The 13,012-nt window shown below is 41.1% G+C and overlaps 1 protein-coding gene and 1 long non-coding RNA gene across 3 annotated transcripts in view; one reads left to right on the top strand and one right to left on the bottom strand.

The window, feature by feature from the left end:
* The window catches only part of ADRA1A (adrenoceptor alpha 1A), a 233,022-nt gene that overhangs the window by 35,237 nt on the left and 184,773 nt on the right, over positions 1–13,012 (bottom strand). The window contains exon 1 of one of the 2 annotated variants that reach the window (XM_068920871.1): positions 11,888–11,913. The exons of the other annotated variant lie outside the window; for it this stretch is intronic. The gene's annotated coding sequence lies outside the window, so the exon portion shown is untranslated. Of the gene's footprint in view, positions 1–11,887; positions 11,914–13,012 lie in introns of those variants that run through there. 2 annotated transcript variants of the gene reach the window in all.
* The window catches only part of LOC104138193 (uncharacterized), a 74,052-nt gene that overhangs the window by 59,849 nt on the left and 1,191 nt on the right, over positions 1–13,012 (top strand). The gene's annotated exons all lie outside the window — the stretch shown is intronic.

Here is a 13,012-nt window from a genome sequence, read left to right as displayed (position 1 = left end):
CATTACTCCCTGAGCTTCCCGGAACACAGTCTAGTGCAGGCGCATCTGCTGCGTCACTGTTTTAATTATTTTAATTTTCTAACCAACTTTGGTATGAACGTTGAAATCCGCTCTTTTAGCCCAGCAAAATATATCCTGTTCTTTGACCTGTGCCCCTTCCATTTGTGGTCTGAACAGCAGAGCAACAGGACAGGGGTTAATGTAATCTCAGACTTACTGGCCATTCACTGCTCACATATTTATACTCTGATACCCTTGATGATTCATCGTTGTTCTTTAGAGAAATAACAGAGCATCTGGAATAAATCAAGTCTTGGAAGTCATTGATTTATAAGCAGGAGTCCAACTGGGGAGTCTAAAAGATTCAGGGAGTTGATGCTGCAATACAAAGCCATCCACAGATGACTGACTGAATTATAGCTTATGTTTCAAAAGACCAAAAGGCATACCCATCATCCAGCTACCCAGTGCCTTGGAGAAAAGTAGAACGTGTCACCAAAGCCCTGGACACAGTTCCAGCGCTCTATTATTTGAGAGCTGCATGGATATGATATCGAGAGAAACAGCCCCTATGAAGTAGGAAAGCATTCTTATTTTAACGTGGAGAAAAAACTGAGACACAGCGACTAAGTAATGTCTTCTGGGAGCAGAGCCTTGATCCCAGACATCCCAAAAAACCACCTGCTCAGTCCTCATGGCTTCTCCTTTCTCTTCAGTGCCACATATCTGCAGCCATCTATAAAACCGCTGCTGCTGTGGGTTCGCAGCAAGACTCAGAACAGCTGGTCCATGTGAACTGATGACCCTGCCACAGTCAAACAGAGAATGTCTTTAAATTCAGTGCTAAGGAACACTGGCAAGGTGTAAGGAACAGTTGATGCTAGGCTTATTCGTTGGATATATATTATCTTTCTTTCTCCTCTTATACTACAGTACCTTTCACAAACATGGCATTTATTAGAGATCAGGATTAAAAAGGAAAGCGTAGCATTACAGGAAGAAAAAGAGATTTATGGCTTAGGTACAGGGCTGGGGACTGGGAGCCAAGTTTTCTATTTTGAGTTGGTCTCTGCTTGGGTTGTAAAATGGAGATAAAATTCTCTTCCTTAAGGGCTATTCTTAAGCTAAACAAAGTATCTGTGAGGTGTTATTATCATAACAAAGCATGCAGTACAGTACTCAGGGCTACGTCGTTATTTTATTTACGTAATCCATCTTTTTATTGGCCTCTTCATCACCACATCAGAGCCGCTGCTTTTATAGTTATCCTGCCATAAAGGAGCAGTTGCTGACTGTGTATCTGAAGATCTGCACTCACAAGGGCTGCTTGCCATTTGTGTAAGCGTTCACCAGCTCTGGCTGATGCTGTCAAATCGCTTATGGTACAGCAAGCAGGAACAAGGAATGAAGTTGTTATGATCCTTAAATATCTGTATTTTTAGCAAGCTGATCTGTCGTAAACAAAGTGGTATCTCAGGACGCTCTTCTGTTTCACAGGAACTTACAGTTGGAATCGCTTGCTTTTAGTGGGCAGGCCATTGTAAGGCTTTAACTTCCAAGAAAAAGTGGTGATTTGTGGTTGGCTAAAATTCCACTGTAACTCCATTAAGAAAAGAACAAAATGGAAAAGAAGAAAAAATTAAAATATTTCTGACATGTCAAATGGGGGGAAAGTGCCGATGCAAGCTCTTTTCCAGTCTTTCAGGTTTCACTTTAGTATTAGATTATTAGATACGCAGAGGAAAAAAACATTTATTAGAGCTCCGGATTCTTGAGTTCTCTTCTTCCGGCGCGTGCCTCTGGGCAGAGAAGGGACGTCTGACTTCTGAGGCATTTCAGGCTCTTTCCTGCTACAAACAGCCAATACCTGCTGAAAACAGCAGCACAAAATTGCTACCTTAGGAGAATCAGTACTTCTGCCCAAAGAGCAGTCTTGATAGATAGATCATCAAAAAGCCTACTGATTCTGGTTTGTTCACAAAAATCACAGCTGGGCAACACCAGCGTGATGTTCGTATTCTGCTCGCCTCGTTATTCCCTGCAGCACGTTTCTCTGACCTGTTCCTTTGTAAAGCACCTCAAGAAGCAAGGGGTTTCACCATTCCAATGAGAGCCAGTCTCACAGTCTAAAAACAGTCCTCTTCAGGACGTTTCACTTTAATACTCAACTAGGACATCGGCCACCCCGGGCATATAGCCTGCCAGAACGAGGTAGCATGTCTGACTACAAATTTCCTTCTTAGGAAGTGTCTGCCTCATTTCCTGGTGATCTAGAAGACGGCATTTCATCTGTAGAAATGTTCCTTGCCTGTTTAGAAATAATGTTTGGATATTAGAGTAAATTTCTCTTTGGGTGAAAAACAATCTAAGCAGGTAGTTAAGCAAAATTATTAACGCGCTGCAGTCAAGCAGGGGCTGGATCCATTCATTTACTCTGATTTCCTCTGGTTTTTGTAATGCAGGTTTTGCCATAGGAAATGGATTAAACCATGTCCCTGAGGCATATAAGAGTGAAAAGTAATGCATCCGTTTTCCATTTTCATGAATTTATTGCTACTTTAAAGATGCTCCCAGGGCACTGGTATATTTGGGGCGTACGATTTTGCTGGTTAGCAGCCAGGCGCAGCAGTAAGCTCAGATCAGCTTGGTTTTATGGGTAAGGCAGTGCTTTATGGCTGATACAATTATTATTTCTGCATTCAAAGATAATATTTCCTGATAGTGATTCCTGTGACTTGGAGGTTGCCCATCACTAAAGATTCAAAACATCGGACTTGGGAAAGACACGATCAGAATGTTTATCAGGACCCCCTGCCTGGGCAGAATTTGACCCAAAAGCCAGTGGAGAAAACAGTGAGATCTCCAGTGAAAGAAGGGTAATTTCTACTAGCTCAGGGCTGGCTCACACATTTTTTTTTGACTGATGTCTTGAAGTCAAAATGGGGTTCTACTCTCAGCCAAAGTGAGTGCAAATAGCCAAAGCAAAATGCAGACAACTGTAGTTATCTATTTTTAAACCTAAGGGAAAATAACGGGTTCCAGAGTTTAGCTGAGACATACATTAAATGCCTGGCTTTCCTTTGCTCCAAGGCCTTCCACCTTGGGAGGCCCTTTTCTATTATTGTGAGACAGGGAGAAAGGAAAATACAGCAAAGGGTCAGCGAGGATTGTTTAGCTGGCAACTAGAAGAGTTTTGAAAAGCCTGTGGTTTAACCCTGGCCGAATTCAGTTTTTCTGAGTATTACTCAAAAGCAAACTTCATTGCTATGCAGCAGGAATGCTCACAAATCCCGTGCTCACACAAGCAGCTTCTTATCAGTGACTGCTGACCAACCTCTGCCTCTCGCCAGGAACTGTGAGATCCTTCCAGCCCACCTTGAGGCACGGAGAGACTTTGCAGGCAACTATAAAATCCAGAGAGTCTTGAAAATCTGGGGGTGTGATAGGGTCTCAACTGGAAAGAAAGGAGCGTTTTACAAAAAATAAATATGGGTTTCTAAAGCAACACTATACATCGCTTGCTTGCTCCTCTGGTTCACATTCATCCCATTCATCTTTTTAGAAGTTGCTGTTAAAGCGGACAGAATTGTGAAAACCTAAAGCTGGTTTATCTGCAATATTACCTGTAGCAAATGTATACACAGTAGGTTCATTGCATCTAAAGGGGCCTTCCTTTAGTTGGTTGTTAGGTAAAATACACAAACGCAGCTTCAGCAGTACTGCACTTAAACGCAGCTTCAGCAGTACTGCACTTTTGTACTCCGACGTACTGTTTGTGCATGGAGCTAACGGGTGAGCCCTATTTTTGTGCAGAGTGCTGTACTATCAGTTTCTAGACCCCAGTCTAGGGTCGTCTTTACTGCAAGGCCAATGAAACCCTTTTTCGCAATTTTGCCAAAAAAGGGGAAACAAAGCCTGAGCTCCTCGTCTGAGATACAGCCATACCATAACACAAGACAAATCTGAGTTTTCAAAATACAGAAACCATGCTGAGTTAGCATAAATTGTCAATAAGTAAGTTTGAGGGGACGCTAGGAAAGATATGCTGGTTTTTTTTTTATGTTGATGAAGAATGGATAAAATACCTCGAGAAGCGGTAGAAGTATTTCTTTGCACATGTGAACTACGTGTGCGCATGACATCAGAAATCTGGCAAAGGCAAAACTGTACATACTTGAAGTTGGTGAGAATTTTGCTATTTCATGTTCCCTGGTCTGCTTAAAAATAGATTTTTCTTTCCCACAGTTCTTTCAGGCTCAGGTTCTAATTAACAGTACAGTTTAGAAGAGTGCTTAAAATACGTGCTTTGAGATTTCAGCCACCCGATGTACTCCGGATCAGATCTAGACGCCTAGGAGAGGATATGGGAGGGGCAAAGTATCCCACCTTTCTAGTAACTTCTCCTATATCACTCTTCAAGCTTTCACCGTTTGAAGGCGAAAGCAAAGACGACTATTTTTCTTACAGGCTCTTCCCCTCAGTAGATACTGATCACTTAACAAAGCCAGTTTTTCAGCTACAAAAGGCCTTTGATTGAAATTTCACTTGGCAGTCTCTTGGGTTAGATACTTTATCATCATGATGACCGCTTGAGCCCCATAATATGAAGAAGGAAACGAAATAAGAAGGCAGTAACCCGAAGTAAGAACTGAAAAGTTAGGGATTAAATGCCAGGCACATACTCCCAGATACTGCTGTGTCACTTTACATGCTGCAAAGTCAATTCGATTTCCCGGGGATGGATGTAATTACTACAGAAAATTCTCAGAGGCTAAAAAAAATGCTGCAGTTTAATCTGTGCATTCTGAACGGGATCGGTAAATCTTACCGTTTTCGTGAAGAGGCCACAGATTTCCTGCCATGTTCTTGGTGGTATTTGGAACTCTCCCCACCTTAGATAACCGGGGGGGGGGGGAGGGTTAAAAGAGCAAACAAACTGTCCAGGACAAAATCTGTTCTGGCATAGGCGAAGTTCCAACTTGCTCTTTCTTTTCACCAGCAAACTCTATACCACATAGTGAGATAGCTGATTGTAAGAATAAATACCACAGAAGATTAGTCAGTGGCAGAGGAGGAAAGGACTGTTCAAGTAAGTTTCTGTAGAAAGAAAGAATATCTTTAGACCTAGAGTCAACAAACGGGAAGAAATCAGCACTTTATTTAGCTACAAAGCAACACTGATGATCAGAGACGACAAAGATATTTAATACTGAAGAGTCAGGAAAAAATGGCATCTGTTGCAAATGATCCATTTTGGGACTCATAGGCTACTGCTAGCATCTAGGTGAACGGTGTAAACCCTTCTTAGGAGTTTCTTTAAGCTGTTTCAGCAATGAATGCTTTGGAACGCACTGAACCGAGCTGAATAATGAATTTGGCTAAATGGGTTCGCCACAAATACATCCGTGTTTAAGTTCATGGTAAATAGTTGCTACCACAGTCATTCAGAGAGAATAAGGAAGTAAAATCAAGCATTGAAAGTCACATGGACCTTCTGCTGCGATCCCTCAGTAATGGGACTGATTTGGGGACCTCCAATGTCAAAGCCCTAGAGGCTTGAAAATTACTCGGGAGAAATGCAATCTTAAGTCACTGCAGAACCAAGCTGATAGAAAGGAGGCCATAAAGAAAGCAGACACATGACAGAATGTACTTCAGAGTTATTCCTGACCTGTAAATTCTTTGGTTTCCTGTCCTGCTTCCAACTGCTAACGGTTGACAGCAAATTCACACGCAAAGGAGGTTTGGTTGAACAAAATGTCTTAAGCGTCACTCTTTAGTTATTCTTTCCCAGACAGGTAAATGATAACTAGCACATTCATCTAATCCATTGCACTTATCGTTGTAATGTATATGTTTACATCTGATGTAGTTACTTCAGTTGCCTTTATAATCCATAGACAAAGATACACCTGTACACACGGACAAAAAGCAAAGAAAGAGTTCTGAGCTTTATCACCAAAGTGGAGGTCCTACAGCTCCTGTTACACCTTTCCCACTTTGCGGGAAGACAAGTGAGCAAAAACAACAGTTTCCTGACTGAGGGGGCGCTCTTGTGACCTCAGAGCAGGGGAAAGAAGGAAACATTTTTGTTCTGTTTTAATCCAATTCTCTCACCAGGCCTTTTCTTCAAAGGCCACAGCTCAAATTAAAAAAAAAAAAGGGGGGGGGGGAGGGTTATTAGATCTTTATCTGCGAGTAACAAAAATAACACAACATCAGGAAAGGTTAATGCTGGTTGACTAATCCCTCTTCTAAAAGGCAAAGCTATATCTCTGTGACCTAGAGTTGCCGGTGTACTGAGTGTACTGCCACTGAGTGTGAGGTAGTGTGAGGAGGGCTGCTGGAGGACACAGAAACCACCTCGTGGCGATGGCATCATGGCGAGAGATCTACCAGGCAAGGAGACCAAATGATGTTAAGGGGAGGAGAAGCTCTCACAAGTCCCAGTTCTCACAACTCCCATGACGACAGGATTTGGGACTCTGTGGCTGTTGAAACTGAACGTGAACTGATCTTTAAAACACATGTGCCCACCCTTACACTGCGCCCTGCTACATTAACAAAGCTAGATAAAATGCGCAGATGTTTGCTGATCCCTCTAAATGTCTAAATGGTACGGATTTCTCATAATCTGGGCAAGAAAGTGCCAAGTGGCATATCTTCTTCTTCTTCTTCATCTTACACTGTTCAAAGCTCTAGATTTCACTATGGCCAGAAAAATACAGCTCCAAAGATCGCTAATACAGAATGGGTTATAATCTAGGTTTTCCTATTCGTATAAAAGGCTTTCGTGGCGCAGTATAAATATCTGACCTCAGCCTTTCTGCTTGCTTGGTTGTGTCTGGCTGGAATATTTTCTTCCTGAATTTTCTCTTCCAGCCAGCATTTGCAGTCAGTTACAGAAAATGATAATTTTGCTTCCTCGGCAGTACTAGAAGCTAAAAAATTCAAGGAAAACTATTTGATACAAACAAATCAACGCGCACTGATTTTAGTTTTTCACCTTGATTCTTTTATCTGCCATCTCACTATGTTAATGAGCTCACTAATGAGCTCACTAGAGAAGACTAAAAGTCATGACCACTCAGCTTCATCAGTCCGTCACACACACGCTGCTATCAACACAGAATAGTAATATAGCACCAGAAAAGGGCATTAAACTATAGCTATAACGGAGAGAACAGCGTGGGTCAGTCTTGTATTATTAATAGTAAACTGTATTGAGAGCTTAATAGCTCCAGTCTGCATTGACTCGTGGCTGCATGCTATACATATTAATAGGTTACTTTGCAGTAACAGCAAAGTGTGACGTGTTGGTTTTCAGGCATCTGCATCTTTATAAGTACGTCTGGTTGATGTGTCGCTGCTACACGTCATCAGTGTTTATCTATCTGCCTCACAAGCCATGACACATCAGTCTTACCTTGGAAGACTGTGTCACGCACACTTACCTAAACACAATATATTTGTTGTTGTGTGTTAAAAATAAAAGGTCGCGTTACCTTAACGCTGTTTGAGACGACAGAAATCCTCCTTTGCTCTGATACTGCCTTGATAATGCTGCCCACTGGCCTGTAAAAGTTACGCAACCAGCTGTATGAAAGTGCAGACATGAAAGACTTCAGCACCTCGGAGTAACTCCTCTCACTTCAGCTGTCTCAGTTAGAAGCACATTGCCTGCAGAAGAAACCTTTGGTGACTGCTTCTAGCCTGAGTGACTTCATTAGGTGACATGAATCTGTGATTTAACAATTAATTAGACCAGGATCAGCCTCCTCTGTTCTCTGAAGTTAATTCTGCTAATCAAGGTAAACAGTTACACGGCTAGAAGAGAGAGTCCATTATATATGCAACTAAATCCCAACTCACACAAAACAGTTCACATTTATAAGACAGACATGTATCGTTAAGACCTTTTTTTCGGCAAGCTAGAAATGAATTTCATTTATCGGCATTGAGTCTGGGAGATGGGCACAGCGACTAAGTTTGGACTAACGACCAAAATGCAGGCATCCCAGCCCTCTCTAATCATTCACTGAGGTGGTCACAACCAGTGTGTTTTATAGCCTCGCTTCCAATTGCTTCCTCCCGTGGCATGGTCCCAACCATCCAATTATCCCAGATGCCAATCTCCATGATAGCCTGTGCTAATAACCTTCAGCATTTACAGAGCCAGCAGCACTCAGCTATGAGAAGGCTGGTATTTCTCTGCATAAAATGATCTTGATAAATGCAAGATAACTGGACCTTCTCACAGTATTTATTCATACAATATATTAAACTAGGACACCTATATTGGCAGAATAGATTGTAGGTAGGTTGTATTTGATTTACAAAGGCCAGAAGGCACTATAACAAAGTATATCTTACACTCTTTAGAGCTTTAAAGTACCTTGTTAACAATGAGGAGCCCATGTCAGGTACACTTCAAACCTGGGAACTGTCTTAGGCATAGCTTTGTATCTCCAAACTAAATCATCACATCTATCGTTCTACTCACAAATTCCAGTCTTTCTTAATTAGAAACGAACAAGAAGCATACCTCAGGAAAGCACCTCAAGCAGCCAAGCAAGAATTTAAGGCATTAGATAACGAGGCACAAAAGTACAGAGGAGACACCAAGGCTAGCAGACAGACAAGTAATAAAGAACAATTCAGATCCTCATAGCTGCATCCTAAAGATGATCTTTTGTATTCTGTGCTAACATATTACAGATTGGAATGAATTGCATCTATGGTATTTTTCCCTTTGCTGCTTTATCAGTTTGGATACAAAGATGTCACCATTATTATTGGCTCCTCAGAGGCCTGAATAGTTCTCCCTCCGGACTTTAATAATTAAACCCATTCAATGAAATGAACTCATTGCAGTGCTGAGTCGAGCCAGTTTCAAAAACCACCAGATTTAATGTTGATTAAAACATTCCCCAAGGCAGCGTTAAGCAGCCAACACTTGACTCATAGTTTCTTGTGAAGTGGGAGTGGGATTCGGGTGTCTAATTCTCATAATGTCTGTTGAAAATACCATTGTTGCAGAGAAAGAGGTAAAAGGATGCACACACCAGATTTCATTATTTAATTCCGCCTTGATGCCAGCTTTAAATCTAGTTTTGTCTGCAAAATTATTACAGTTAGGGACAGGTTATCTTTGAAGCTCAAAGTGGCCACTCTCAGCAAAATCACTCCCATCAAGGTTTAAAGAGGGGAAAAGAAGAAGAGACAGGCAGACAGTTATACCCCTCAAAAGGTTAAACGCGTCAGAAGCCAACCTGAAGTACACTGCATTAACTTTGGCCTTTATTGGTCACGTTAGCTAAACTGCCAACAGAAACCTCCACGTTTATTGCAGAGCGCTTCCAAATTCATGCAAAAGATTGTGGAAGTCAGTAACAAACACAAAAGTACAAGCTGCCCAAACTTTCCTTTTATTTGTTTTTTTTCCCCATTTTGATTCAAGGCTTACCATGTCTTTATGATAGCACAGCTACAAATAGGTTGGCTGTTCATCCACCGTGAAATGATTTTTTTAAATCTCTATCCATTATCTAAATAGGAAGAGGCATTGCTTTTCTTGTTTATCGTGCTAGCAAAAGAGCTTCCAGTAACACAGAGATTATTGAAAAGGATAGCTGAGCGTCGTCTTGTGTTGCTAACTATTGCTGAGCTAGTTTGCAACATCAATGCCAACTTTCTAAGAAAGTTTGTTGGCCTCATCTTCTTCAAACTGATTATTTGAATATAATCAGTTCAGTCTTGCCTGAAGCATCAGATAAAAGAGTATAGATTTTGTTAATAGCTTACATTCAATTTGATTCTGTTTCTCTGGCAAAAAAGCTCAAGAAACTATAGGAAACGGACCAGTATTTTATACTTTCAAACTTTTGCTTCAGTATTTTATGAGGCAGCAGGCCATAAAAGTCCATCCAGTCACACTGTAACTACTGTAAACGCTGGCAGGTACATGCATGTTTTACCGAGCTTATGCATAAGGTGGATCTACGCTGTGTCACAGGCCAGAGCCTGGTTCTTGTTACCATGCCAGTGCAGTTCAGCTAATAAAAATGAGATCGGTTCTTAGCATACCTTACTCACGCACATAGTTCTGATCTGTATTTCTAATAAAGGCAGCTCTTCTATTACAGATTACTGCTCATGGAAAGTATTTGGAAAGCTTTTTAGCTCCTACCATAGCATCTTTACAATATCTGTGAGGGAATTTCAAGCCTTTATTGTAAGGAGTCTGGCATTTTCAAAAGGGAGGAGACAATCACGTGTGTTATAGACTTAGTTTTCAGCGAAAAGATGCTCTGCCAAATAATATCGTTATAGTTAAATAAAAATATGCTTTAAACGGCCAACAATAGTTTTCTGTATTATACAGTGCGGTGCCATTTCTTAGTAACTGGAAAGTTTAACTGAAAGCAAACGTGAATTGTTCAGCCTAGCGCAGTTACTTGCGCTCAGAGAAATGTTGAAGGTAAAGCTCATAAAGGGAACGTGTAAATTCTTTCAAATTTAATCATATAAGAAGTCTTTAGCAAATGATTCGACCTTTAACACAAGTTTTGCGTTATTTATGAAAAATGCAGTGATACTCTTTCCTGTTTAATTGCCTGCTGCTTGGACTCAGATGAACTTTTGTTTTATTTCTAGTACTTACCATTGCATTTGAGTAAGTGTCTTGCATTGGTGTGTGCATGTAGACTTCTCTTCCTTAGAAGTCAGAGTAAATCGGTGAAGCAACTGTGTCTAATTCTATGTCAGTGGTCGTTTTAAATGTTAAATATAACCCTCCCCCCCCCCCCTTTCTTATAACGGTAATTTGCTTAATGGCCAGGTAAATGTACACTCCTCTATACACAATGCAAATAAAAACAACAAAAGTTTGCTATGATTTACTGAAGTTTGCTATGATTTACTGCTCGAAATGTTACGTGTTAATCTCATTTAATAATGATAATATATGCCTTGGTCTTAAAAGGAACGCCTCTTACAAACATCTGACAGCAGGTACCATGCATCTGAGTTGGTATTTACAGGTTGGTAAACACTGTGGTGCAAGACCTTCAAAAAGCCACAACCATGAGAAGGGATATTCAGATATTGATAATAAAAAATGGTGGAGGTGGACGGATGAGTTGTGAAACAGATAACTGTCTTTGAGGATGGGGAAAACCACTTAGAGACTTGTGCACAATCACAGGCTTTCTGCAGCAACGCAGCAAGAAAAATTCAACTTCACTCCCAGCGCCACGTTTTAATTTCCACCGTATGTCGTTCCTCGAGACCCTCCGGAGTACTCTGGGACCTGCCAGCGCTTCTGATTATATGAGAAGATGCTAAATCCCAGATGGAGCTGTTCTTTTTATTTTGCTGCTGCTAACATCGAGACGTAACAATGCTTGCCTATTTTATTTATAGAAAGAGCTTTCACAATTAGTCGTATAGGACCAGCAGACGCCTCCAACCACTGTGTAAAGTTCTGAATGCCCACAACTCTCCTGGGTCACTCGATATTGATCAGCTGATACCACGCTGTGAACAGCTGGCTGTGCTAGATTAGAAGTGTGACCTGGGAGGGTTAGATGCTATTAAACTAGCAGAGCCACAAGCTGTAGGGACCACATGATTCACGTCCTCTGAGCCTTCACAGAACAAACAGTGTTGCCCTAAGAGCAGCAGAACCCAACAGAGAGGTGTTCTTTGGAGGCAAAGGGACATCTGCCGTAATGAGAGTAGGACACAGATGGGACACATCGTATCCAGGTTAACCATCCATTAATACAATATATGTTATTCTCTTTATATCTAGATAAGCTGTCTCTTGTTGCTAAATATTCAAAGCCTAACAGGGGCAGGCTCTGAAGTTTCATACAAAACTTACCACCTTATTTTGCTCTCTTCACGTGAGTTACTTGGTCCCAAGGGTGTGCAGTTCTAAAAAAAAGCGGTGCTTATTCCTCCGGTGTGGCCAGAAGGGCTGTGGTCATCTTGCAGTATCGGATGAAGTACAGAAGCACATCTTGCAGAATGAGAGCCTGCCAGTCTTGACACAGGTGCTGCAACCAATGGAGCTTCTCAGTATAGCAATATACCATTATTTGAGACGTACCAGCTCAGCATCAGATATTTTATACACGAATGATAAAGGACTCTCTGCTCTGAAGAGAGGGCAAACTAGAATAGACAAGACAGGGGAAGTGTGAGAGAAGCTAACCAGATTCCCATTATATTGTCCAGTCTTCTGGACAGTCTGCAGTAGCAAAAATTGCTTCTTTTTTTTTTTTTTTTTTGGTTAGCATCTGTAAATGTGGGGAAAACCATTGATGTAACTCACGTAACCATTTCCATCTGTATCTCTATACAGTCCTTTAAGAATATGTAGATTAACTAGTTGCATCACTCCCAGAGCGTATGCAACATTTCTTTCCTTCTACAATTCCTTTGGTAAGTCTAAATATAAATGTCTTATAGGAAGATGCTTTAATCATCTTTTCCAAGACATCCTGCAGCTTGTCCTGTTGTGGTGAGATGTGGGAAACCCACTCCAAGAGCAATTAATGCACAGTTTATTGCTATTGAGCTTTGTGAATTGTAGTGTATAGAAAATTACACCACCTCATACAGGAAACTGGCAAGGCCTTTTTTTTGTTACTTAGAAGAAGCTGTCATCTCAATGAATATGAAGGCTTGAGAAATTCATCAGGAGGTTAAAAACTATTTGGTTATCGCCCTTCATTCTTCTACCTCTGCACTCTGGCGCATGAGTCTTAAGAGATTTCTGTCCTCATTTAAAACAGTCATGGCTAAATGGAGGAAGACTGAACCTGGAAATGGAATAATTTATCTGCAGAATTAGTGAAACAACGCTGAGAAATTCTTCCAGTTGCAAAAGAAACAAAATGGAAGCTCTTTTCTCTCTAAAGCATGCCAACTGTGCAGACAGTAAGAGACAGCCAGCAGTAATCTGTTCCCGTAGTAGTTGAGGAGGCATAAGTTTATGGCAAAA

The sequence above is a fragment of the Struthio camelus genome, chromosome 27 (assembly GCF_040807025.1).
Source record: "Struthio camelus isolate bStrCam1 chromosome 27, bStrCam1.hap1, whole genome shotgun sequence".
Lineage (NCBI taxonomy): Eukaryota > Metazoa > Chordata > Aves > Struthioniformes > Struthionidae > Struthio > Struthio camelus.
Note: the sequence above shows the minus strand (reverse complement) of the source record. Positions and strands in the feature narration are given on the sequence as shown.